Source organism: Marmota flaviventris, chromosome 7, assembly GCF_047511675.1.
Source record: "Marmota flaviventris isolate mMarFla1 chromosome 7, mMarFla1.hap1, whole genome shotgun sequence".
In the NCBI taxonomy this organism is placed as follows: domain Eukaryota; kingdom Metazoa; phylum Chordata; class Mammalia; order Rodentia; family Sciuridae; genus Marmota; species Marmota flaviventris.
The window spans coordinates 72,581,537-72,605,298 of record NC_092504.1 but is presented as its reverse complement, the minus strand read 5'-3'; the positions used below and the strand labels follow the sequence as shown (position 1 = coordinate 72,605,298).

Here is a 23,762-nt window from a genome sequence, read left to right as displayed (position 1 = left end):
CCTGGCCCCTGGAGCCCAACCTCCACTAGTTTGTTCTGCATGCCAGTGTGGCCAGCTCACAAGGCCATGGCGAACTTGCGGTTTTTCTGTTCCTGCTTGTCCGTCTGAGACATATGTATCCCACGGGAATGCCTTGACCTTTTCCGGTCTGATGGACTTCTTGTTAAGGGAGGTTTCGGTACCTGACAATAATAGATGTTGAAACTAAATTTCTCCCCCCTCCCTCCTGCTTTTGGGTAGTTTTCCACTTCTGCTGCTTGGGGTATAAAAAAAGTGTGTTAGCAATAAAGGGTATTGACTCCTGGATGAAGAACCTTGGTGTCCTGTGTGTCTTTTAACTTCACCGTCCCTCGCCGGACTCGGCTCCCTTGGCCGGACGCGGCAAAAGGGGAAGTACAGGAATAAGCCAGAACAAATTATATTCCATGCTTTTATAATTACGTCAAAATGAATCCCAGGGTTATGTATAACTAAAAAGAACCAATTTAAAAAAAGGAATCCTTGGATTCTTTTGATTTATCACATCCACATGTAAACCTCAAAACAAAATGATGTAACAATGTTCCCTGGAGAAGGAAATGGAGAAAAGCAGCTAAAAGAGGAAAAAAGAAAAACAAGAATAAAACTCAATGCAAAGAATCAAATGATCTGTGTCTTGAACAATGGGGGAGGGAGGATCATGGAAAAGGCTGGGTGACAGGCTCTCTCCACATAGACCTACTCCATCTCCAGGACAAGACACAGTTAAGATTGTTTCTTCACATCATTTCCATCTTCTTAGTATGTAAATAATCACTTTTCTCATCACTACAGAAAACCACCAATTTTGACAACACAAACTTTGGGCAACTTCTGATTAAGGTCACATTGCCCACGTGGGAGCCCCTCCTTCCTGGTTATGATTCTATCAGGTTTCTTACATTACCTTGGAATCTGCCACTTCTTCCAGATATAATTCTTTAATGACCTTGTTGATCCTCTCATTTTTTTCCTGTTTTGACATAGTTGTTGGAAGCCTAAGAGCCACTGAGAACCATATATTTTCTCTCACTGACAGGGTGTCCGTCACAACATCATCCTGAAGGCAAATGCGATTTCCTTGAGAAACAGTTCATCTTTTCTAAGACTATCAATTCAGTGTATGTAATTTAATATATGAAAATAACAAACCCAAAAGAAAGTTCTAGCTACTGTGAACATTCAACTCTAAGGATTTCAGTAACTCTACAAACACAGCTTCAGAGCCCAAGGGAAGCATTTTCACTCCCTATTTGCATACCCAGGTGGAGCACACAAAATTATGCCTTCTAGACACTTACAAACCTTTTGATGAGGAATTGCTAAAGTCATCCTTTAGGAGAAGAAGAGAAGTGAATGAAGGGCAAAAAGGACAACAATAGACCCTTTTGGAAATGATAGGAGAGCTAGAATTGATACCACTGCCTAAAAGTTAATATTCCAGGTTCTTTCTATCTCTCCTTTTGACTCCTCCCTCAATTTTTATAAATGTGGTGTAAATAAAGTTGGTTCTGAGCATGTTCAATTGGAAGCACACTAAACTATAAGCCAAGGCTCTTGCCTTACAGGAACAGGGGAAACCTAAAAGGCAAAATCACTAATACTTACCTGTACCACATAACCTGTATTATGTGGGAAATTGGAATCCTCAGGTACTCCATGTACCCAGACATCTCCAGATAAACCACTTGGATGTTTCCTTGCAGCTAAGATATCTAACAACCTATAAAAGGACACATATATTGTGAGATTGTTCCTTCCTACAAAGGCTACAACTTTCACATACTCAGAATCCAAATTTTGTTCATGTTAAAAATGAACTAATCGAAAAATTCTGTGGTTTAACCTATGGTCTGTACACACACATACACACACACTTTCTCTACCCCCCCTCTCTCTCTCACACACACACACACACACACACACACACACACACACACACATACACACACACACAGAGAGAGAGAGAGAGAGAGAGAGAGAGAGAGAGAGAGATTCTTACCTTCCTTTTCATCATGTACTATACAAAATCCCAAACACATTAAAGCAAGAGATGATTAGCTTGTCCAGTACAGAGTCCAAATGACCTTTACCTTGATGATCCCAACCCAGGTAGTAGGACCTTTTATCTCAGATGCATGTGCTCATTGAGAACTTCAGCTCTTTCTCTCCATTTTAATAGTATTCCCTTATCTTCCTTCCTCATTTGCTGATAACATGGCCAGCTGCTATGACTTATCACCTTATCATGTTGTGTTACTCATACTGAATTTTAATAAAACTTTCTGGTCCTAGGATTTAAACCACAAGCTAGTCTAAAAGCAAGTGATATACACTACTTAGGACCAGACCAGGAATGCCCATCAAATGTCTGTGATTTTTCAAAGAACATTGAAAAAGCAACAAAAGGGCTTTGAATTATACTTTCTATTGTACTCACAAAGTTTTGCCTCCACCTGAGGGTCCCATGATAGCATTAAGGCCAGGTTTCATGATCCCACTGTAAACACAAAAATATACTGATTTGGTATTTTAGTTTTTATAATGTTCTACAGTTTTAGGGGCTGCATTGAATATGTTTAGTTGATGAAATTCTAGACAGATAACAAGCACCGAAACATAAAGAAATTAAGTCATTCTTAATAGAAGTCTAGCATACATAGGATATCATCCAATAGTCAGGAATTAAGAAAAATCCCTCACATTCCCAAAATATCTTGAAACCATTAATGTTGTTTGGGAAATGACATATTTTCATTTGTGTTCACAGATCACAAAATGAATAGTAAATTCTCATCAATTATCTGTATTACTCTTACCCCTCTTAAAACAACTTCTGAATAATGTTTGATGATCAGCCTCTTCAAATCCCCTCACCTGCTTCTCAGTCAAGTCAGACACAATGAATGAACCACTGATTTGGAGACTTATAAGCAGCAGTGTTCTCACTTTTAGAATCTCATCAGAACAAAAATTAATGTGTCTTCAGTAGAAATTCAAGAGTGGAATAAAGCACTCCAGAATATAAGAAACCATTTTCTCTCAGAAAATGGATGCCACTATGATTCAATCAAATCAAGTGTATGCCTGAGGGCAGTGAAAAATCAGATAGTGTAGAAGGGGTAATTATGGTACTATTGACTGTGCTAAGGCCCAATAAGTCAAATAGGCTCAATGCTGTCCTAAATATAAGAGGTGAAACTACTAAGAAGAATGAAATGGAGGAGGAGAACTAAGGGCAGGGCTACTGCAAGGACACAGGAGTGCACACAGCAGTCTGGCTTCATACATTCAGAACTCTGGTATCTATGCCAGTCTCTCTTTAGAATTGCTAGGCACATCAAGATGTGTTCTACTGTGGAATCAGTATCTATTCCAAGTGTAGTATCAAAGCCAACAGCTATGTGTCCTCACATACTGATACCCTATGAGTGTACAGCTGTTATAAAATGTGAAAGTCCCCACACAACTGCCCCACAGCACTCACATCCAGAATGATCTCACCTTTCTTGGCCTGTAGTGCCTGATCTATCACAATGAAGCTAGGGTTGCTAGTGGCTCCAGTGAAATGTACCTTTCACTTTTTTTCATTGACTGAATAAACTCTAAATCACTGGACTAGTATAATGAGAGTGGGGTAAAGCAAGAGCCAGCTGTGACTCAGAAAACTCTTAATTCATTTGATATCCTTCCTCCCCCAGTGTAAAGACACACAAATGACTGGGTAGGTCTGGGGGTATAGGTCAGTGCTAGTATGGGTGTTTAGCATTCATGAAGTCTTGAGTTCAATCATTAGCCATCCCCCAAATGCAAAATGTCTGGGTAAATTCTCAAAGCTCATTTCTCTACGGTTCTTAATACATCTCCCTTATTAATATCTACCTAGCAAGTGCTTCTAAAATGACCAGGAAAACCTTATTCCCTAAGTCTTCATTACTTGAAAAACTTCCCACGGTTTAACATACTTTCTCAAGGAATGATCAAGCCATTCTGAATGATTCAACCAGGAAAAAAATGTGAATGTTAAGGCAAATAATTTCACAGATCCTGCTATTTGGCTTTCTCTGACACTAAACCCTAGTGTTACAGAAAACAGCAGTACTGTAGAATTGCAAATCCAACCATTCCTATGTGGAGCAGTGACTGTTCCACAATTCATCAGGCAATACAATTATGACGGGTCTACTATGTGTGTACCACATACTCTTCTAGGAGATGAGACATAGATGAGAACAAATCAAGTAGATAAACAAATGGAAAAACAAATTCCTAGCACCCTGGAGTTCACATTCTAGACCAGGGATCAGCCCCCTATTTTCACAAACACTGTGATTTGACAGAGTCTTGCTCATTGGTTTAAGTAGAGTCTAGAGCTACTTTCATTCCACCAAGACAGTTATGTCCTTCAACTATGGTCCACTATTTCCTGGTTTTCCCACCCTGCCTCCACCATTCTCTGACCCCTCACAAGCCATTCCCCCTTAATTTTCCACTTTATAGCATGTGTCTGCAGAGGCCCTCTTTTTTCAATACTGTAAAATTTTCACGACCAGCCTGTGTCTTAATGTAACCACTTCTCCCTCCTTCCTTTCCCTATTACCCACCACACACTGAATCTCAAGTACTGAGTACAAAAGATGAAAGTCATCTGAAGGATTTCTGTTGGATCTATTGCACGTTAGTAGATAATGGTACAATCTTTGGTCTTTTTTTTTGGGGGGGGGGGGCAAAGGATCTAAATGTCATTCTTGGGGCATGGTCAACCTCCCCCCCCACCAATATACACACTTATCACAAATTCAATCTCCATGCACCTGGCCCTCAATGCAGGGTGAGGAGCTTTTGTTCTGTCTTTGAATACTTACTTCTGTCAATCACCACAGGAATGAGGGAAAATGCTCTAGTTTTCTGATTCATCCATCAGACTAAAAGAGGATTTATCTCTGTCACCAGCATCTTGTACAACACCAGATACCTACTGGAAACCCATATTTTTTTGAATAAGTGAATCTCCACTTTGGTGTATTGAATCCCTAGTTTATTAGCTGGAAAGGATAAGTGAGGTAAATGAACCCCTATGCAATGTATGCAATATATATATATATATATATATATATATATATATATATATATATATATATATATATATTCAACCTGCTCATATTCAAAGCATGGTACTTTCTACCTCTTTCATCACAAAATATGTAAGGACAACAATTTCTTACTTTTTGTGTATTTCACAAAAGACTTGTCAGCTTTTCATAAGTCAAATCTATCTAATAATGTAGCAAAAAATCAAAGCTTTCCATCCACCATTCTTTTCCTTATTCTCCTAATCAGGATTTCTTAACCAACAGAAGAGAGAAGAAGTAGGCAAGGCAGCAGATTTTGTTGCATGGACAGAATTCCAATCCACACAGAGGCTCTGGCCTCAGCCCAGGAGCCCTCAGTTCCTTGCTACTTCTCTTCTGCCTGTGCCTCAACATTTCTATGCTATCTTGATGTAAGGGTCCCACAAAATGTCTGAGAAAGAGACCACCAAGTGACCACTCATGCAATTGGCAGAAGGAGATTTATTGAACCAGCAAGCTGGGACTCCGTGCCCACTCAAGAAGGGAAAACAGCCCAGAGCCCTGAGCAGGGGCTGAGCACTGCTTAAGTACACTTTTTTGGGGAGGGCGGGGGTTTTACATATATCACAGTCTCCTTTAACAAATCATTATACACCGCGGGAAAATCAAACAACAACTCCTAAACATGATTAGTTCATTCATTGGCGGGAACAGGTCAGGCTGGAGTGATAGGTCATTTCTAAACGGGGTACACATTCAAACTGATTGGTTTTAGGGCCTAGAGGACTACGTGACCAGTTACACAGACTCCCTAGTTACTGGACAACCAGGGGGTCAGTGGGTATATTTACTGGGCAATTCCAGTATTGTCCTAACAGCTACAGGGATTTCAGGTTTTGCAGGTAACATAGAAACCTAACAATACCTCCTTTACATTTTAACTCAGACCTTGCAGCTTAGAAACTTTTACAACACCTGGTCTTTTACCCTTTAACTTTTACGCTTTAACTTCAATTTCTTTTACCCTTACATTCCCCACTCCTTTTTCTGACTACTTTCAATCTTAAAAGTAATGCATCACAATTATTGAAGGGTTTCACATTTCATGAGTTGTTTTGCTTTCCCTGGAATCATTTTCAGCATGGCCTCCATTTTATATTTCACTCGGTATTAGACCCCGATTTATCTAACTACACTGACTACCTAACTTTAAATCTGGCTTCCTTCCCCCTTCTAATTTGGGAACACCTTACTGCTGTAAGGAAGGTGGGGGGGGGTGAAGAGAATCTTTCTGACTTCTTCAGGCTGAAAAGGGACGGTGTGGGGCAAGTAGTTTGGAGTCCCCCTTTAATAATCGGGTCTATCGAGAGGTCCATGATAAAAGTCCATTTGAGAAGTATTAGGCTGGAGGGCCATTCGAGGGATAGGTGGTCTATAAGAGAAACAAGAATTCATTAGTACTGGAACTATATTGATGCAGCAATAAATGTCACAGCACAGGAATATGCCAATGAGTATAATGGCCAATACAGAGACTAACAATGTTTTCCTCCAGGAAGTACCAAGAACAAGAAGCTAAGATATTGTTTTCACAACAAAGTTGCTGAGGACATGGCTTCTATCTGAGCATGTAAATCTTTAAGGATATGTGTCACCTTGCCAGAAATGTCAGGGATGTAAACACAACAACTAACATTTTTAGGTTTATAGATGTCCTTTCCCTTAAGATATAGTCTAATAATTTAATGTCATCTGATCTTGCAAAATCCTTTTACTAGTATGACCTGTGTCTAATAGAGATACCTTTAATTCTGCTACTTAGGGCTAGATAACCATACTAGCAAACACCAAGCCTACCTGTGTAGGTTAGGAATATCTGTGGGCCTTAAACTAAAAACTACTCTGGCAGTTCCTTTTAATAGTTATCAGGCATTCCTGTCTGAGAGTCTCTTTTGTAGCCTCCAGTTTACTTATTTTTGGAAGTTACATTTAACTATTATTATCATTTAAAATGTCCAGGAACAGCTGTGCTTTGGCTTTAACTATCTTTGCTAAGTGTTTAAGATGAAGCAAGTCAAACTGACTTTTGTTCTTATCTATTGTCAACTGTCAGCTGAGTTTCCCTGGGAGTCCTCGGGGAACTTCATAGCAACTTCTCAGTTCTGCTAGTGCCATTTACCTTAGGATGGGTCCAGGCCTTGCTTGACCATGTGGCTTCCCTCAGAAGCATCAGGGATGTCTCCCATTTCTGATGACCCTCCTCTTTACAGCAAATGAACCGATTGGCTTCCTGTCCTCCACTGGTCTCATTAATCTCCCTGATTGGGAAGTTATGTGGCCTAGAGTTGCAGAGCCCTTTGGAGAAGTCCCCTATTCCCTGATTCAGACTGACCCAGAGGGCAAGAGCCAATTTTTTAATTTTAAAACTTAATCTTAAACATCCAGCAAATAAGTTAACAGCCTTCTATTAAGAGCACTGGTCTTTAATGTTTATCTCTCTATCCTGTAGGTGATAACTCCTTATCACATGTTGACCCAGGTTGTGTTCTTAAAGCAATACCTCTTTAAAACATTAACAGGCAATCCTTAAACCATCTATAAGCAAACTACAAAACAAAACTAACTAGGGTAAAAACATATTTAGCTTACATAATAGCTACCTTGAATTCTGGCAGGGTTATACATCATAATTCCCTATTTGAGATCCTAGTAATCTTGGCAAAAACCTACTTTTGGACACAACTTTAACTGTACTGAAATCTGGCTTACTTCTTTCATAGCCACTTTCACATGTAGTGAGATGGGACAGAGCCTTATCTCAAGTAAGGCAGGGCTCTTTATAAATCTCAAATACTATAGTTTTGAAGCTGATCATTTTACAAAGTTTACATAAATTGTTGTTCAAGTTTACATGAACATTAGCTAACACAACATAATATCACACCTAAAACATGAATTAAAGGCTGAAAGCTTTTAACCCTTTATAGAAAAGTAGCAAAGTACTTTGGTGTTTTATAATAAAACCTTTACACATATTAGGTTCTCATTAACTTAAAAATATATTTAAATTGTATCTCAGTGTAAAAAGGAACATGGAACTGTACATATCTTATTGATAACAAGTCCAGTTGTAGAACACAAATGATATAAACAAATCTCCAACATGTTTTTCTTTTAAGCCTAAAATTACCATATAACTTTAGAACACCAGCTAGATATAATGTTCTTTTGAAGCTTCTACCTTACAGACTTGTATACCTGGAAGATATGAACACATTAACAGCACCATAATTAACCTTGCAAAAAGCTGTGTGCTTATATAGAACTAAGGGGGAGATGGCAGGGCTTAGATAAGTGGCAGGCAACCCGTTTATTAGTAAGTTCTTCCAGATAGGCGCCAAGTTGGCGTTACCAGCACCTGAAGAAAATCAGAGCGAATAAAAACAGAATGAAGATAAAGATTAAAGCAAAGGTCAATTTTTGGCATAAGTTCCATGCTGGGGGAATGACAGAAAAGAGACCAAGAGCCATGAGGAAGCTTAGAAGGACATAAAGACTCATGAATCCAGGATGGCAGATTATGAGGTTCTCCGAACTTGTTGTCTCCCACTGTCTGATGTCCGTGGCATTCCATTGTGCCTGGTAGTGAGCTTCAGCACTGAGTGAACTGTTCTCTTGAAGATGCTGGGGGTTCATCGGTCGTCAGAGGCCGGTAGTGCCTAAGCAGAAGCTGGTTGAAAGTCTAATTAGAAACTTTCTGCAATTGGTTTTGGAAGAACATTATGCAGAGTAAGAGAGCACAAGAAAAGTACTGAAAAATAATAGTTGTTGTTTAACCATAGTTGTATAATGTTTAATTTCTTTAAGATTACTTGCTCAAAAACATACACACATAACCAACTTACACAGACCTTCCCTATCACTTACTTAAACCCTCTTAATTACTTAATCACATAGACTCTCTTATTCAGAAACACATTTTCTCTCTATTAAATCCATACCTAAAACTTTCTAGTTTTTCTTTTCCATCTGTTAACCTCCTTTTGTAAGGGTAAAAGAAATTGAAGTTAAAGTGTAAAAGTTAAAGGGTAAAAGACCAGGTGTTGTAAAAGTTTCTAAGCTGCAAGGTCTGAGTTAAAATGTAAAGGAGGTATTGTTAGGTTTCTATGCTACCTGCAAAATCTGAAATTTCTGTAGCTGTTAAGACAATGCTTAGAATCGCCCAGTAAACATTTCCCCTGATTGTCTGGTTGTTTAATAACTGAAGGGGTCTGTGTGGTTGCATGTAGGCCTTGCAGGGCCTGAACCAATCAGTTTGAATGTGTACCCCATTTAGAAATGACCTATCACTCCAGCCTGACCTGTTCCCACCAATGAATGAACTAATCATGTTTAGGAGTTGTTGTTCAATTTTCCCGCGCCTCATGATGATTTGTTCTGATGTATACAAAGCCCTCCGCCCTCCCCAAAAAGTGTACTTAAGCAGTGCTCAGCCCCTGCTCGGGGCTCTGGGCTGCTTTCCCTTCTTGAGTGGGCACGGAGCCCCAGCATGCTGGTTCAATAAATTCCCTTCTGCCAATTGCATGAGTGGTCAATTGATGGTCTCTTTCTCTGACGTTTCGCGGGACCCTTACACTTTTGTTCACACTTTAAAACAATATCTGTAAATTTCTGAATTTAAGCCGATTATTTTATAGACATCAACATTTTATTAGGGTCTTTTTGAACACCTAGAAAAACTTATAAGCTTAATTTTAAAGACATCTTTACTTTTATCTGTTTATCTGATTTAAATTGAACCATTTGAATCACATGAATTAAAGATATTTGGATCCATTTTTAAATTTTTTTATGAGCGCTCCTCATCTGTTAATTGTCATATCACTGCAGGATATATGGACATACACACATACAGACATACCGACATACAACACATAACACAAGTGTAACACCCTAGTAGCTTTTTCAGGTGAAATCTCCATTGCAGTGTTTCAAAACTCCACAGTTGATCAGAAAAACAGTAACCTAGGTCTGTAGGACCAAAATCATGAGCTCAAAAAAATACAGAATCTAAGAGAAAGCAAGAGTCCTAAAAAAAAAAAAAAAAAAAAAAAAAAAAGATGACTGGCCAGTAATTAATAAATACCATATAATTTACTTTTTGGTGGGGGTCTAGTTTGAGTTCAGGTAAAAAGACACTTTAACTCTTTTTTTTTTTTCCCTTGGGCCTGAAATCTGTCTCCTGCTGAGTGCCCCAAGCTTATTCTATTTGCATATCAGCTTAAGTCCTGGCTGAGGTCTGGAAGGAAATGGGAAAACTGGAATTCTGAGCAGAAACCTCATGCCTAAGGCATTTTAGCTATAAGTTCTAATTTTCAGGTTTAAGATGCAATTCTCAAAATTTTATATCTTTATATCTCTTTACATTAGAAACACTTGCCCACACAAAACTGAAAATAGGATCTTTTTCTGATAATATAAAGGCCACCATCAGAGGAAATTCCTTCAGGATCATTAAGCTGCTTCCTTTGTTCTGAAGTTCCTAAAGTAGTATTAAGTTACATTGAATTACCTGAAAATTTTAAAAAGAACCACACACTACCATGTGTATCCAAAATTAAGCTTTAAAAATTTTAATACTGTTGCTATTTAATGTCATTTCAATAAGCCAGACCAACGTTTTAATTTAGCACCCCCTTTTTTTTCTTTTCTTTTTTTTCTGAATCTCACACACTGAGGGGAACAGATATCATATCATAATTTATTATCTTTGCCCAAGTTAATGCACTGGAATACCTAGTGAAATTTTCTCAGGCTACCCAGTTCAAAATTGAAACTTTCTAATTTTTTTACCCTAAGTATTTAAGTTTTCTAGCATGAACTATCTGAAATCAAACTAAACAATTTCTTAAACCCAACTTTTAACTGCAAGATAGTGCAATGCTTTAGAAACCCATTCAGATACCAAAGTGTTACAATAAAAAAGTCATCTTTTAGATACACATTTAACCAAGATCATCCCCAAGAAACAATCTATAACATCAAGACATTACTGTATTTATTGTCCCATTAGTTAAGCAAACAGAGGTGGGGTAATCCCTAAAGTGCAGGTAAGGAAGAAGGAAACTCCCCAAAGCAAAATGGCTTTGGCAGCTGCTGGGAGCCCCTTAGTTCCACCTTTTACTTATAGGATTACTTCCTCTGGCTTGGTCTGACCCCAGGCACTAGGCATTTCTCACATCTCCTAACTTTTCAGTAGTCAGCTTCCCAAAAAGTTCATCTTCTGCTTGCAGTTTTTTTGAGTTTGAGAAAAGTTTAAGCAAGATATCAAAGTTTTTAGACCCCAGGCATTTCCCTCTGCAGTGGGCATGCTCAAGCCAACTATGGGAAGAAAAGAAAACACTGCTTCCCTAATCTCGCTTAACAAAGGGGGGTAAAGTTTATCAAAGTTCTTTAAAACACAGCTAAGAGAGGTGTAAAAGGTGAGAACAGAAAAGCTGGTGGTTCTATTGACTTTTAGTCCCCCACAGGAGAAGCATTAGGTTAAAATTTAGCTAAAGTTACTTCCACACATCTAAGGCCATTTGGAATTTGGGACTCTGCATCAGTCCAAAGTAAAACAATGCCATCACACTTAACAGAGACACAGAAAAAAGACACACAAAGATCATCATGCAGCTCCCGTTCATTCACAACCCCAAGATCTACAATCTTGTGACTCAGGGAGAATGGAGGGTAAGAGGGGAGGAGCAGAAGGATTGAGTGATAGGATCTTGGGGGAAGGGGTCGGAGTGGAGGCAGGGACCATGAAAGGCTTCACCCATATGGGAGGAAATTCACAGAGGTCCATCCAGGTTAAAATATATGGCTGCTGGTCTGGATGGCCATGCTACCCCAGCTGAAAGACAATATCTCTGACTTTGCAGATTAGAGGGAGGTGGAAGGGCCCTCCTGGGGGACATTCAACTCTGAAGGTAGGCCATTCTGAAGTGCAGAGTGTCTGCCAGGTTCAGCTTTTCACTGAAAAAGAAAGATTCTGGGCCCTTGAGCGGACATCCGCCCAATGATCAAGGGTCAGGGACAGAGGCGTGGAATGGCTTTGTCCCATACTGGGAGTTACTCAAACAAAGACAGGGACAGGATAATACAAACGTGACACTAACACGGACACACAGTAAACGTTTAACACAAGCTTGGAAGCAAAGATTAAAGGCAGACAGTGAACTCAACCTGAGAAGAAAAGTAGCCGGCAAGACCTGACGGGTTGGCAGCAGAATCCCTTCTCACCGAATGAGGGTCCATCCGCCCCTCCCCGATGCCTGGCAAGGATGTGGCCTGTGGTTTAAAGGACACGTCTGCCCACCACCACCAGGGAGAGTTCACACTCTCCACTGGCAGCCACTCTGCCAACCCAAACCGAGAAACCGAACCCGAACAAAAAAGCTCTGAGAGCTCACGCTCTCCACTGAGCCAGAAACTGAACCTGACCAAAAAGCTCTGAGAGCTCACGCTCTCTGGGAGCTCATCCTCTCCACTGAGCCAGAAACCAAACCTGAGCGATCGCAAAGGAAGAACAAGGAGAAGAAGAAGGAGAAGAGGCGCCTTACTTACTTACCCCCTAAAGCAGTCCATTGGAGCCTCTTTGTCCGGCGATGCGCAATTCCCGGCCAACGCACCAAATGAAAGGGTCCCGTGAAACGTTGGAGAAAGAGACCACCAAGTGTCCACTCATGCAATTGGCAGAAGGGGATTATTGAACCAGCATGCTGGGGCTCCGTGCCCACTCAACAAGGGAAAACAGCCCAGAGCCCTGAGCAGGGGCTGAGCACTGCTTAAGTACACTTTTTTGGGGAGGGCGGGGGTTTTACATATATCACAGTCTCCTTTAACAAATCATTATACACCGCGGGAAAATCAAACAACAACTCCTAAACATGATTAGTTCATTCATTGGCGGGAACAGGTCAGGCTGGAGTGATAGGTCATTTCTAAATGGGGTACACATTCAAACTGATTGGTTTTAGGGCCTAGAGGGCTACGTGACCAGTTACACAGACTCCCTAGTTACTGGACAACCAGGGAGTCAGTGGGAATATTTACTGGGCAATTCCAGTATTGTCCTAACAGCTACAGGGATTTCAGGTTTTGCAGGTAACACAGAAACCTAACAATACCTCCTTTACATTTTAACTCAGACCTTGCAGCTTAGAAACTTTTACAACACCCAGTCTTTTACCCTTTAACTTTTACGCTTTAACTTCAATTTCTTTTACCCTTACATTGTCACTTTTTTGATTTCTAATGGAAGTTGGCTAGCATTAATGGAAATGTAGAGAGTTGCTTGAAAAATATCAAGGAAAAACAATAAACACCAAATTCTGTATAGATCTTCAGCCACACTCAGTCAAAAGATTCTTTTATAACCACTCTCCAGCCTTGGAGAACCAGTAGAAGGTGCTTGCTTTTTCTAGGAATGATTATTGCCCTTATTACACAAACAGAACTCATAGGTCATTGTATCTGAGCAAAGCCAAATTACATTGTGACACCATCAAAAGGAAAAAGAGGCTCACAAAATATCAGAAAGACACTGACACTCCTAATGCCCAGCATCTGTGAACTCCTGGAGGTACCTCTTAGTGATAGGTTCTAAAGAAACACTCATCTCCCTTCCACTCTAGATCCCACTTCAACACCAAACTTTGAATTCTGATTTTCTGGTTGGATGAAATGAATAAAAATAAAATCATAATTATTATGTATTTTAAAAATTATGTAACTTCAATTAAATTGTAGGGATCTTATATTTAAATATGTTCTACCTGTTTTTATTAGAGTGAGTAATGAGTAAATTGTTATAGACTGTGAACAACTATAAATAGACCATTCATTTAAAACAGGTCTATTTGAAAAGAAAAGTACTTTCACAAATATACTATCATTTCAACCTCTTTACTTCTAGAACATAAAAAGGACATATACTGCAAAGGTACCCAAAACTAAAACTTGTCTGTTTCAGAAAACATGTTCGAGTAGTGAAATTGAAAAAATTCTGTTTTAGAGTTTGGAAAGATCAATTATATACCCACAATCAAAAAGCAATAAAGTAGCCAGTGTGGTGGCACATGCCTGTAATCCCATCAGGCCAGGAGGATGTTAACAGGAGGATCATGAGTTCAAGGTTAGCCTCAGCAACTTAGTAATGCCCTAAGCAAGACAGGGAGAACTGTCTGTAAATAAATCATAATAAAGGGCTGAGTAGGAGATGTGGCATAGTGGTTAAGTGCCATAGGTTCAATGCTGGTATGAAAGAAGGAAAGAAAGAAAGAAAAGAAAGAAAGAAAGAAAGAAAGAAAGAAAGAAAGAAAGAAAGAAAGAAAGAAAGAAAGAAAGAAAGAAAGAAAGAAAGAAAGAAAGAAAGAAAAAAAGGAAGAAAGGAAGGAAGGAAGGAAGGAAGGAATGACACCACCAGGCCTATTTCCACCATGTGGCATACATAAGGGAAACTAAATTGCACATTAATTGTGCAAATCTCAAAGACTGATGTACATGGTACAATCACTTTAATGAATGGATTTTAGCTCAGTTCCATTCAAAGGTAAACACACAATTAACAAGTGATCCAATCATTTCTGTCCTAATTTAGCAAAAAAGAAAAAATGCTCAATATGTCTAATTAGATATTTGAATGCAAATATTCATAGCAGTTTATTGGTAATAGCTAAAACCTGAAGTTCATTGTAAGTCAATAAGGTGATCCTCTCCAAGGTTTATGCACATACTTGATATCTGATAGTTTCTTTTTCTCAGTTGTTTTTCAGTTAAATAGAAAGCCTCTCTTCTCTTTTACATGATAACAGATGTTGTGAAAACTTAGCACAGGCCCTTTCTGGTCCCTGGAGCTTATCCCAGGGAGGACATCAGAGTTTAAAATCAGGTCATTGTTGGAAGACATTTGGAGAGTTCTGTTTTTCTGTAGAGGGAAAAGCAATAGTAAGTTGACAGTCCAGGTAAATGAAATTTTTAAACACGAGATAACAAAACATGAACACATTTAAACCAATCTTTTTTAAAACTGTGCTGCAATGAGTAGGTTCCTTTCCAAAGAACAACCCACATTACTGTGATAAGAACAACTTGAAAACCTATAATGAGTGGCGGATACAAATTAAAACACCTGCACTCCAATTAGATGTCATATTTCCAAATTAAGAGGTCCTAAAAAGGGACAATCAAACAGAGGATTTCTAAATGTTCTTTATGAACTTCTTCCAAACCATCCCAGAGTCCAGCCTCTCCCAACCAATGACCAATCAGGTGAATAAAAAGAGTAAAATACATAATAATGGTTGACAATATACCTCTTTGAAACTAGAGAAGAACTCATGTAAATTTAAGAGAGATTCTACTGACAAACTCCTGTGAATTTAAATAAGAGAAGTAGGTAACAAGTCTTGGGGGAGGGGTGTCTGTGGGAGTCAGGGGGGGCAACACTGGCAGATGAGAAGTCCTTACCCTTTGTCTCCTCTCTGCATCAAGCTGACCCCACCCTACTGACACCCCATTTAGACCTTCTGTGAGAGGGTAGATAAACTTGGCACCTCTCAATGGTGCTTTGTACAACTTTATAAAACTCACCTCCAGTGGCTTCAGGCAAAGATCACAGACTTGTTACCTTCTAGAAAAGTAAATATATAATGACATAAATTGATGTGAACATACTTTATATACAGAGATATGAAAATTGTGTTCTATATGTGTAATAAGTATTGTATGCATTCCACTGTTGTTGTGGATTTAAAACAATTAATTTTTTTTTTAAAGAAACTTCAATTTCACCCTCTGGATAAATTAAAGTGGATTTCCTAATGCTAGCTGGACCTAAGAAATAAATTCCAGCAAGACCATGCTCTAAAAGCAGCAAGGCCTTTCCAGTCACAAACAAAATATATTAAGGTAGTGATCAATATAGGAATATTGGTTCAGCAGGGTCTCCAGACAAGTACAGAGTTGATTTTCTTCTTCTGAAAACAAACTTATTCATAGACACCAGGATGGGAACAGAAGGTCGGATAGCAACTTTTCTCTGTATTTATCACCCATTCCTCTCTTAAACATCTGCTACACTACTGACTTTAAATAAGATGACACTGAATATTTTCTCTATGTAAATCAACTAAATGTATGACTTAAATGAGGTATTCACTCTTCTCAGCTTCCTAGTGAATAGGGAGAATGATTACTCATCAGTATGGATTTTGTGGGATCATGATGCATGAATAGCTTTAAATACATATTAATATTAATGTCAATATATATTGATAACCACAGAAGTGTACTTTAAGTAGCAGAGATATGTGGCATGAGAATAAAATTATATGATACATTATTGAAAAGGAAAAAAGTTATGAGGACCAAATCAACTAGACTATCAACTTTTGGTTCACATTCTGATGTGAACTCAGCATTGATTATTTTAAAGAACATATGAGGTTGTCATAGGTCTATAGAACCTATAGATACAGGTAAGGAGGCCATTTGGGCCCTTTAATTTTCATTAAAACATTTCAATACTAACTACCTACCCCACAGTATATGGTTCATTCTTAACACTGTGTAAACTTCCTCCTTGGTAATATCTTCAACTGCTACCAAACTCATATCAAAAAGTGTCAGCATGATGTCTGAGGTGACATATAAACAATTACCCTCATCTGATCATTGCACATTGTAGATGTATAAGGAAATGTTCCACCAAACACTTACCTATGTTAAATTAGTGTGGGTCCATTGAAAAACATATACATATATTTTTAAAACAAAGGACAATATATTCACATGTTATTTAAAGAACATGAGGGTGACCTATGCCTCTATAAAATGTAGGTTTATCCCCAATTAAGCTCCAGCCATCAACAGTAGCATATGAGACTACAGGGTCTTGGTGTCCAAGTGTGTCTTGTTACAGCTAAAACAATCTTCCTTAGGAAGTACACTTAGACCATGCACTACTGCATGCATATGGGCAGCACTGAGGGTGCTCTCCATTGCCATTCCTCAATCTCTTCTGCATCCTCATGTGACACACAATACATATTCCTCAAAAATAACGGCCATGAAAATAGACACATGGACCAATGGTACAGAATAGGAGACTCATAGACAAAATCATTTAGTAATACTCATCTGATCATCTTTGACAAAGGCATCAAAAACACACATGGGAGAAAGGACAGTCTGTTGAAAAATGGTGGGTGCTTGGCAAACAGGTTATTCATTTAGAGAAGAATGAACATAGAATGAAAATACAGAAGAATGAACATGGAAGCATGAAAATGTATCAACAATTCCTGTTGTTATATACAACTGAAATACACCAAAAACATAGGAAATAAAACAAAAACTTTAAAATTAAAATAAAAAGCCAGGCAAAGCTTCTGTGAAAAACCAGCTGGAGAGGGAATTATTGATCATTTTCTTTCTACTATGGCCTCCAGGATACAATTTTTTTTTATTGGTTGTTCAAAACATTACAAAGCTCTTGGCATATCATATTTCATACATTAGATACAAGTTGGTTATGAACTCCCAATTTTACGCCAAATACAGATTGCAGAATCACATTGGTTACACATCCACATTTTTATATAATGCCCTATTAGTAACTGTTGTATTCTGCTACCTTTCCTATCCTCTACTATCCCCCCTCCCCTCCCCTCCCATCTTTTCTCTCTACCCAATCTACTGTAATTCATTTCTCTCCTTGTTTATTTTCCCATTCCCCTCACAACCTCTTATATGTAATTTTGTATAACAGTGAGGGTCTCCCTCCATTACCATGCAATTTCCCTTTTCTCTCCCTTTCCCTCCCACCTCATGTCTCTGTTTAATGTTAATCTTTTCTTCCTGCTCTTCCTCCCTGCTCTGTTCTAAGTTGCTGTCATTATATCAAAGAAGACATTTGGTATTTGTTTTTTAGGGATTGGCTAGCTTCACTAAGCATAATCTGCTCTAGTGCCATCCATTTCCCTGCAAATTTCATGATTTTGTCATTTTTTAGTGCTGCATAATTTTTTTTTTAAGTGCAAAGGCCTTTCAGTTCATCTGTGTCCATTCCAACGTGCTCTCTCTGGCAATGTTCCACTCTAGTTGGAATTTTATTTCATTTTTCTTATGCTCACTTCAAATGCTTCATGGATGCCTAATGATAATAAATGCAGAAATGGGTTTGCAGGCTCCTGTGTGTATTTTAATACAACTTAAGAAAAATAATGTGTTCCCTAAGAAAACTCCTGAATAATGCCCAGGGTCCTGGAACAAATAAGCCCAATAAATATTTGTTATTATGAATCAATATTATTTTCTGAAACTGGAGTGAGCATTTACAATTCATATATATATATATATAATTACACATTATACATATATAATACATAATATATTAAATATTAATATATAATTAATACATTACGTTAGTATATATTAACATAGTATATTAATATACATTATATATTAATATATATTTACAATTCATATATAATACATGAATATATAATATGCTCTCTTCTTATACATGCACTTTTTAAAAGCTGGTTTATAATCTAGTTTGGGGTCTGAATTTTGTAGACTATTTGAATGTTTTCAATATTATTTTAATAAGTGTTGTAAATAGTTGGTTAATTTTTAAATTTAACTACCAAAACCAAAATATCCACAGAAAAACTCTAAAAAAGAGCTCAAAAACTATAGAAAACTATCCAAACTTGTGAGCAAACAATGTCCTGGGAATAAGAAAAATAGTTATTGGTCCAATCCTTTTAAAATATTAATGCAAACAAATATTTGCTCCACCAGCAGTAATTCTCATGTTCAGTAAGTTTTCATCCATCAATATTAACTTTCATTATCTTCACATATTTAGGGTCAGGCAAGAGTTTTATCTTAATTGACCTGTGCAAGACTCGCACCAGACCTGAATCAGTTGCACACCCACATAGTTTTCTGAGAAAACATTCTGAATGGACAGTTTTTATTTCCTACTCTCAAATTAAACTGCCAAGGGTACAAAGTCAGTCATCTCATTTGAGCAGTGTGCTCTTTTCTAACAAAATGTGCTCCCAATACCCACCCACCTTTCCTGTTACACAAACTTGCCCACTTAATAGTAGTTCAAGTGACCAAGGGCTCCAGTCTCAGGACGCATGTGCTCCGAGGCAGAGCATAAAATTGGGGATATAAAGCACAGATACAGAAGTTGAAAGGAGTCAGCATGAACTTCCACACAGGCTCTGTAACAACAGCTTCCACACGGACACCAAGCTTCTGTGCTGGTGTGACAATCCTGATACACATTCTGCAGGTCACCTGGTTCCTCTGTGAGTGAGCACTGCCATTCCAGCATTTACCCTGGCCTCTACCCTCAGAAAGTAGTACCTTTATGGAGAAATCCTTCTATCTGCAATTTACAAAGAAAACCACACAGGCATTATGTTGTTGACTCTGAAAATTATTGTTAATATTTTGTCACATTCAGGAATACTCAGGCATGAATAGAAGAAAAGAAAATGGACAGTATATTAATTTTTAGAATATTGAAGTTACTGTATTGTAAACTTAAAGAGCATCAAGTATATGTTATTATTTTAGCATTTATTCTGTCAATAATAATAAAGACACTGGGAAGGCTCATATACAAATACGTTTTATGAGATGGAAGCCTCGGCCATTGCTCGGTGCTCGCTCAGTGCAAATGGAAGATGGCGCAGAACAGAGGCTTTGCTTGTGGACCCAGCTCTGGACAAAGCACAAGTTTTCCCCAGCACCCCCCACCTCACCATACACCCTATGTGAGTAACAGATGGAATCCATCTTGGAAAACCTTACTCACCATCTATCGGTGGGTGTGGCTACCAGTGCCATTTTGTGGCTGATCAGGTACCCACTTTCCAACTCTCCCACCCCCAATTGTGATAACTCAAATTTTTTCCCATAAACTTTTGGGGGGTGTAGCTATTAATGCGGAACAGCAACTGTACAGTCACCTGGTTTCCAACTCAGAGACTAAGAGTAGGGAGGCTCCAGGTAGAAGCTGAAGTCCTCTCACACTGGCTACCTTCACCACCCTGAATGCAGAGACTCAAGCCAGGAATAGACAACTCCACCTACTGGAAGAAAAGAAAACAGAGTTCTTAGACTTTTTTTTTTTCTTCTTTTCTCACTCTTCTCATCCAATCTCCTCTACCCTTCCCCCTCTGGTCCTCACATATGTGAATCCAAGAACTTTGCATGAAATTGGACTTTAAGAACTGAATCACCAGAATAATATAATATAGAGGAATTGCATAGGCCCCACCTTACCCCACCCCTTTATTTTTTTTCTTTTCTGTCTCCCTCTCTTTCTTTCTTTCCTTGTTATTTTTTTTCTCTTTTCTTCTTTTTTTCTTCCTCTTTCTATCCCACTTTCAACCTCATAACTTTTACTATTTATGTGTTGGGTAATTTTCTAAATACAGATAAGGTGTTTGAATTTATAGATTCTTCCATAAATTACCCCTGTCTATTCATTAGAGTTCTCCTCACCATGCACAAAAGTTAACTCAAAATGGATCAAGGATCTAGGAATCAAACCAGAGACTCTGTGTCTAATAGAAGAAAAAGTAGGCCCCAATCTCCATCTGTGGGGTTAGGCCCCAATTTCCTTAATATAGCAGAAGAATTAAAACCAAGAATCAACAAATGGGATGAATTCAAACTAAAAAGATTTTTCTCAGCAAGAGAAATAATATGTGAAGTGAAAATGGAGCCTACATTCTGGGAACAAATTTTTACCTCTCACACATCAGATAGAGCTCTAATCTGGAGGATACACAAAGAACTCAAAAAGTTAACAACAACAACAACAACAACAACAAAAAAAACAAATAACCCAATCAACAAATGGGCCAAGGACCTGAACAGACACTTCTCAGAAGAGGATATAGAATCAATCAACAAATACATGAAAAATGCTCACCATCACTAGCAATCAGAGAAATGCAAATTAAAACTACTCTAACATACCATCTCATTCCAATAAGAATGGCAGTCATTATGAAGTCAAACAACAACAAGTACTGGCGAAGATGTGGGGAAAAAGGTACACTCATACTTTGCTGGTGGGACTGCAAATTGGTGCACCCAATTTGGAAAGCAGTATGGAGATTCCTTGGAAAACTGGGAATGGAACCACCATTTGACCCAGGTATTCCTCTTCTCTGACTACACTCAAAAGACCTAAAAACAGCATACTACAGAGACACAACCACATCAATGGTTATAGCAATACAATTCACAATAGCTAGACTGTGGAGCCAAACTAGATGCCCTTCAATGGATGAATGGATAAAAAAAAAGTGGCATTCATACACAATGGAATATTACTCAGCACTAAAAAATAATAAGATCATGGCATTTGCAGGGAAATGGATGGCATTAGAGCAGATTATGCTAAGTGAAGTTAGCCAATCCCTTCCAAAAAAATGCCAAATGTCTTCTCTGATATAAGTGAGGTGACTCAAAATGGAGTAGGGAGGAAAAGCATGAGAAGAAAATTACCTCTAGATAGGGAAGAGAGGTGGGAGGGAAAGGGAGAGAGAATGGGAATTGCATGGAACAGGGAAGGAGACTCCCTTTGTCATACAGACTACAGGTATGACGATGTGAGGGGAAAAAAGAAGAAGTTGGACACATTAGATTGGTTAGAGAAAAGTGATAGGAGGGGAGGGGAGGGGAAGGGGGAATGGAAGGACAGCAGAATAAAATAGATATTACTATTGCTGAGAGTATATACGTGACTGCATAACCAATGTGATTCTGCAACATGTACACTCAGAAAAATGAGAAATTATATTCCATCTGATTCAAATGTATATGTTAAGATCATTGTACTGTCATGTATAACTAATTAAAACAAATTTAAAAAAGGAAATACGTTTTATTCAGATTTCATTTTAAACCAAAATTATGATTCATTGTTGATGATCAGATCTTAATGAATATTGTGGTATCAACATTTTCTGAAAGTAGTTCAAAGAAAGTATCTATAAAAAAAGAGAAAGAAAATGTGACATTGATATAGAGTATAAATAAAAAAAACAGGATGATAGGTTTATATAGTATTTCAGGATTATATAAATAAAAGGAATTAGAATGCTGGGGATGAAGCTCAATGATAGAGGGCTTGCAGCCTGAATGTATCCCCTAGACACATGTAAAGAGGTAAATAAATAAATCCAAACATATACCAAAATTCTCTGTGTAAAAAATAGTTGATTGAAAATACAATTCTAGTGTATTTTTTTACAGTTGGCCTAATGCAAATATACAATTTTTATAATGAGGAAATCATTGTTTTTAAAGGTGATATCCATTGATAAAATGAACATATAAAGAGACACAATTCTTAGAATCACACCTTCACTCAAAACAGGGCCAAACAAGAGAATCAAAAAGTTTTCACATTATTTTTCATCTAATTCATAAAATAGTTTTTTTTAATTAAATTTTTATGGGCCAGTTATTCCACACCTCAGTGTAGTGGCCTGCTTAGAGCCACAAGCTCCTGCCTTGTGTGTTAAGGAACTAGGTGAAAGAACTTCTGCTTCCAGAAATTCTTATACCACCCTATAATCATCTCTGTGCTGTCTTTTGTGGTTTGGATCCTTAGTGTCCCAGGAAAAGCTCATGTGTTAATCCAGGAGTGTTCAGAGGTGAAGTCATTAGATCATGAGAGCAATAATATTGTTAGTAGATTAATTGTTTTGAAGGAATAATAATTTGAATAGACTATTGGGTGACAATAGTAGGCAGGTGGGACATGGCCAGAAAAAGTAGTTCATTATGTAAGTGTCCTTGGCTTCTGTATCTTGTCCTTGGCTGTCCTCCTTTCCTGTTTCAGGAGTAATGAAGGATTTTGACAAAACTTGTCAAAATTATATTCTTTCATCTCCTTCTCTCCTCTTCTCTCCTCTCCTCCTCTCCCACTGGGCCCTTGTATTCCAAGAGCTTGCCAACTTTCCTCCACCATGTCTTTCCTTTCTGCCTCACATAGAACTCTAAGAAAGAGAGTTAGCTAACTATGAACTGAATATCTGAAACTGTGAGCCCAATATAAACTTTTACTCCTTTAGGTATTCTTATCAGGTATTTTGGTCATTGTTGTAGCAAGCTACCACATCTTGGTTCGAGAAACTGCACCTGTATGTGGAAATCTCAAGTTTTGGACTCTCCAAAGGCAGCTCTATTAGCTCAGGATGGCAGGAATAAACTTGTTTAATAAGTGGATATAATCATGAATGGGTTCTTTAGCAATAGTGGGAAACATGGTGGGTGTGAGTCTATCCTGAATTCAGGGTGATATTAAGATTGATTAGTAATATAGTTTGAATGTTGTCTCATTGGCCCAGGTAAGTCAATGCTGCCCTTTTTTGCTTCAAAGGGAGTAGGTACAATGAAAACCTTGCTGGAGTTCAACTTCTGATTCTTGGAGCAAATCACAGTGGGTGCTACCACACTCAGACATATGGGCATCCTTAGTGATAATATCCAGCTGTTTTTAAAGACAGACAACAGTCATCTTCTATCCCCTAAATTTCTCATTTAGAAATGACCCAGATAGTTTATCATATTCAGCAT

At 38.2% G+C, this 23,762-nt stretch overlaps 1 long non-coding RNA gene across 1 annotated transcript; it reads right to left on the bottom strand.

Annotated features, from left to right (window-relative positions):
* Positions 1-1,713: 1,713 nt before the first annotated feature.
* On the bottom strand, positions 1,714-14,898 carry LOC139706519 (uncharacterized). The gene is made up of 3 exons (XR_011708141.1): positions 14,873-14,898; positions 2,459-2,518; positions 1,714-1,741 (listed from the first exon to the last, which is right to left on the bottom strand). It is a non-coding gene; the product is annotated as an uncharacterized lncRNA (long non-coding RNA).
* Positions 14,899-23,762: the final 8,864 nt, after the last annotated feature.